Raw genomic sequence first — 5,449 nt, 5'->3', positions numbered from 1 at the left:
TTCTATTAGCTCTTTCTCTCTCATCTCTTTCACATTTCCCTCTTTTCCCCATCCATCTTTGCGATTCACACTTACCATTTTCTTCATCAATGGAGATTGGAGAAGCTCAAAATCTCTCTGAAATTTTACCCCAATCTTAACCTCCTCACCAAACTCTAGCTTCTTAACAAGAACTTAACGAAAAAACTGTAACCCTAGGTCCGACTCAATTTAACCATCAAACCACGAGAAGATGACCGCTACGGTTGAAGGAGATCAATTCAGCGGCAAAGAAGAGATGACGAGTCGCAGAAAACGTCGTCTTCAGTCAATAGAGCTGCTGCTGCCAGAAATCCCTCATCTCTACTCATTTTTCGCTTAATTGATCCTAATTTTCATTCTCACTCTTCAATTTCCACAATTAGTAGCAAAATTATTGTCTGAACAACATTATTTCTTCTAGTAAGCTCAAATCCGTCGAATTTTATCGGTTAGATGTCTTCTCTTGCTCTAATTGTGTTTGGAATTTGATAATTTTTGACGTTTTTGATTAATTGTTCTGCGATTCGCATTTTTGAAATAAACTAATTTGTAATGTGTTTGATTGTAATTTCTCAGCATTCAATGTTGTTCTTTGTGCTCTGTATTGCGACATTTCCTAGCTCAATCGAGCTTGAATTTTTTATTTTATTTTATTTTTGTTTTTATTTTGTAGCATTATGAGTATTGTAGAGGAAATTGTTTAAGAATGTTTAATATTTGAGCATTTGAGTGGATGTATTCTTGATTTCATCATAATACAACTACTAAATGATATGATGAGGCTGTGAAATTTTGTTTGAATTTGGTTTGTGAAATAAAAGGCAGATTACTTTTTATATGTTTATTGTTGTTGTTAATTGGATATTTTTGTTTGTGTAGTTGAATTGAAAATTACTATATGACTACTACTATGGGATTTGGGGAAAGATGACTAGATAAGAACAAAAAGAAGCTAAGCTATTTAGTACGAAGTATTGTTTGCTTGTTTTTTGAGAGTATCCGAAGCAGCTTGTTGCTCTTCGTGTCCGTTAGTTTAATGGACAATTATCCTTCTAGCGAAGAACTGATCATCAAGGTGCTTTTGTTTTGCCCCTCTTATTTTTAAATTTGCTTATTTTTATTTATTTTCTTAGTTCAAGTCTTTTTACATTTATTTAAGAGCTCAATTTTTGTTCAGATTGCGTTGGAGTAGTGATTATATTGATATTATAGTATGACTTTTAACGCTACAATCAATAGTCATGATGTATCTTTGCCAAATATCTTATGTTAAGTGCTATTTTTCTAATTTATGCATTATGTATTATGGAGAACTTATGTATTTCTTTTGAGTGTGTACTGTATTGGTCATGAAACTTGCATGCTCGGGCATAAATGTTCTTAGAAGCACTAGTCACATATTTATTTTAGTTTAAAATGTTTTGTGTTGCTGTTGAACTTAACAATTTTCTTTGCCAATAGATCAAATCTATTAAACCAAAATCTACTGAAGCACTTTTTGCTAGAAGATAGCAGTGAACCACCCTCTTGTTGAGAATAGTGAGGCTCCAGCTTATGAAAGCTCCGAAAATCCGACGATTTAGCAAGGTTGACGATTATTGAAGGTACATGACTCTCCACCAAAATCAATTATTATACTTCAGATTTTGTAGAATTAATAAAAAAAATTTAGAGTTGATGATTTATGTAATTTAATTGATGCATGTGTAAGCTTGTACTGATTTAATTCAGAACCTTAATTAGGATAAATAGTTGTTGAATTTTGGCTGTAGGTTGTATGTTGGTTGCCGGTTCGATGTCGAGTTTGACTGGGCTTGGTTTTGGATAAATGTTTATTGAATGAGTTTGGCTCTGTTTTTTGGGGGGGGGGGATACAAAATAATATCAGCTAGAATCAGTTAAACTTTGTAAAATGCGGTTATCAGCAAATAAAAAAAATCAAATTTTAGTGTGTGAAATTTGTTTTAATCTATAAAATTATAATATAGAAGAACAAGGCCATAATGCCACATGCCATGATGATGACCTTTAACTATGAATGAATCGAATTAAATATTTTGCTCTTGTACTCTACAGGATCAGGAAAAAATCAGGAGGAAGAAAGTTGTAGCTGCAAATACAGAAGATATTGTTCGTGTTCAATCCTGGTTTGTGGACATGAAAATGGTCTTAAAACACCGAAAACAACACTTAAATCAAGGATTGCAAGGGAGAGAATCAACAAAAAGAAAATTCCAATTGGGAATGGATTTGGATATGATGCTGACGACACAACAATAGATTGGAACACGTGTCGACCAACATCAAGTTAAAGTAGGACAACAATCTAAGAGGAAGTTAGTCTCTTCTATATCTAAAAAATCCCAAGTGAGATTAGGCAAGTCTACTGCACAGAAAAAATATCAATCCAGTCTGCAAGAGATTGGGAATGGTGTCCAAACTAAGAGAGGGTAGAGTAAGGCAATGGTGTTTTGCTGTTGTTACTGCTTTTTTTTTTTGCTTATTCTGCTGTTTCTGCTGCTGCTATTTGCTGGTGCTACTACTGTATGCTGCTGATCCTCTGTCTTTTTCTATTGCTGTAATCTGGTATTAATGTCTGCTTTTATCGGTAGCCGCTGTGTTCGCTAGCTATGCTGCTATTATAACTGTTGTTTCCTACAACCGCGCTGACTTTTATAGAAATTGGAGGTCTAGAAGAGACCGAAGTTCACTTTCTTTTTATTTTGATTATTAGACTGTTTAGCCAATCAAAAAAATTGGTGTTTATGGATATTTTTTGTAAGAACTATGAAATTAATTATTGTACTTATATATATATATGTTAATTTCTTATAGTTGTTGTTGTACTTATATATATATATATATATATATATTAAAAAATATCAAAATAATAATAATAATAAATGTTACTTATTAATTAATAAGGTGTTACAATAGTTTGCAAAAGGTGATACATATGTCAAATAAAATGCTACTAAATGTCAAATGATAATTGAAAAAATATTACATAATAATCAACAAAGTGTTATATTAGTTCTAAAAAGTGATACATAATGTCGAATAAAGTGATACCATATGATTAAAAAATGTTACTTAAGACAAGTAAGTGATACATAAGGTTTAAAAAGTAACACTTTAAAAATGATACTAATAATATTAAAAGTGTTACATAAGAGGGTTTATAGTAACACTTTCAAAAGTGTTACCATACATTACCTAAAGTGTTACATAAGACCTTAGGTAGCATGGGCGGAAGTATCACCCAGTAAAGTGTTACCTATTGTCTATAATAACACTTTTACCATTTTATGTAACATTTTTTGGGTGTTACTTGAGGTTAGTTTTGTACTAGTGTAACCAAAGACCAAACCCCTGCTGTAAAAATCCAAGAGATTTCTACAGACGAAACCACAAATACTCTCAAACAACTCCTTGAATATCCTCTATCACCAAAATCAAATAAAATGGAAGAGGAACCTGAACTGCCCAAAGAAGAAGTAATTGAAGAATTGGGGGTTTCGTATAAGAGCAAGACTCCAGCGATGAAGCGCCTTGAGGATAATGCAAAGCACTTTGTCTCGGGTTTGAGTATCAATCTTCCATGGTGTAAGTCCTGTAAGTTTGATGAATTTCTTGAGCTTGTTGAATTTCAAAATTGGACTACTTGTTGATTGAATGTTTTAATAAGCCTTTATATGGTGATGCTTTGAAAGAATTTCATGCTACTTTCAAATGTGAGAAAGGAAAAATTACATGCATAATTCAGGAGAAAACAATTGAATTTGATGCTGAGTATTTGGGTGAATTGTTTGATGTTCCTAATGCTGGTTACGAGTTGTATTTTAAAGGATCTATGCAGAAACCCCTTCCTAATACCCCAATTGATACAGTTGTTGAACACTTCCAAGGAAACCCTAAAATCACATATGTCAATCACAACAAATTCACCCCTCTCCAAATACTGCTCTTTGAAATAGTTCACAATGACATCGTACCCAGAACTCATAAAAGAGATTCAGTCAACAAGCTTGATTGTATCTTCATGTACTCTCTTGAACATAAAATTCCAATCAACTTTCCCTCCATAATGATTCAACACCTTGACCATTGTGTACCCCGCAACTGGAAAATTGGCTATGGAAATCTTTTAACCACCATCTTTGAAAGCTTTGACATTGATCTCTCTTCTTATGAACCCCTGCCTCTGAAAAACAATGAGTTTATTCAGAAAACCTTTCTTGAAAATCGAGGTCTGCACATATTTAATGGTTGTTTAGAGGAGATGCCTATAGTTTTTGAGGAAGAAGATGAGCCTAAAGCTGAGGGGGAAGCAGTGGAAAACAAGAATGCTGAAGGAGGAAAGATTGAGGAAGAAGATAAGAAAGAGAAAACACGATAGAGGGAGAAGGTTGGAGAACATGAGGAAGCAGGAGTCATGGAAACGGGGGGAAGAAAGAGAAAGAGCTTGAGATTGTCTAAGAAAAATGCTCCAAAAGAAGTGACCCCTGTTCCTATTGACATGGAGGAACAGGACATGAAGGATTCTACAGTTCCTATCCCTCCTGAGTCCCCTCCTAAGTCTGCTTCTAAGGATGCAGGGTTTGCAGAAATCAGTTCACCAGCCATGCTTAATGAAGCAGTTTCCATAGAGTTACAGGAGTTAAAGAAAATGCTCAAGGAGATCACATCCACCCTCAAGACAAATACTAACAGGATAGATGCTCTTGAAAAAGTTGTGTCAAGCTGTGCAGGTGATGCAAAGTCTTTGCTTCTCCAGGTGGCTCAAGCAAGAAATGAAGCCATCAAGCAGGTGGTGGAGAAGATTGCAGCAAAGCTTGATGATCTCACTGCAGAGGAAGTTTGAATCTGTTTCCTGTCCCTCCAGTTTATGTTGATGATTTTCTTTGTTTTAATGAACAATTTACTTTTTATTTTGGGTTTATAACTAAATCAGGGATTACTTGCTGTTTTTTGTTGAACTTGTGGATTTGGTGCACTTTTGGCCGATGTTTAACATTGGTTTTGGATGGATGCTTTATTATTATCTTGTGCATATTTTCTGCTTGGATTGTTTTTATGCTCTCTGCCTTATCATTGAACCATGTTATGGTGCTGTGCTTGAGATATTTTGCTATATACATTGTGTTTTTGATAATGCCAAAAGGGAGAAAGTATACAGGCAAACTAGTTACACACTTATCATCCATCTCTACTTCAAAGTTGAGTGTCTCTCTGATTCTCATTTAGGTATAAAACTTGTTCTAAAATTCCTTTTCATCTTTTGTGTTTTTTTACAGTAGTTTACTAATCTCTTAATCTATTTTTTGCTCTAACATGTTTGCCTTGTTTGTCATCATCAAAAAGGGGGAATATTGTTGCCCTTGATGTTTTGATGATAACACAAGTCAAATAAATGGACTAATGCCTT

General features: G+C 34.1%; 1 long non-coding RNA gene across 1 annotated transcript; it reads left to right on the top strand.

Annotated features, from left to right (window-relative positions):
• The first annotated feature begins 210 nt into the window (after nt 1–210).
• On the top strand, nt 211–2,145 carry LOC145583472 (uncharacterized). Its single transcript, XR_014100126.1, has 3 exons — nt 211–469; nt 1,483–1,625; nt 2,098–2,145. It is a non-coding gene; the product is annotated as an uncharacterized LOC145583472 (long non-coding RNA).
• The last annotated feature ends 3,304 nt before the right edge of the window (nt 2,146–5,449 follow it).

Source organism: Chenopodium album, chromosome 2, assembly GCF_948465745.1.
Source record: "Chenopodium album chromosome 2, dcCheAlbu1.1, whole genome shotgun sequence".
NCBI lineage: Eukaryota > Viridiplantae > Streptophyta > Magnoliopsida > Caryophyllales > Amaranthaceae > Chenopodium > Chenopodium album.
The sequence above is the reverse complement of the archived record's forward strand: the minus strand, read 5'-3'. Positions and strand labels throughout refer to the sequence as shown.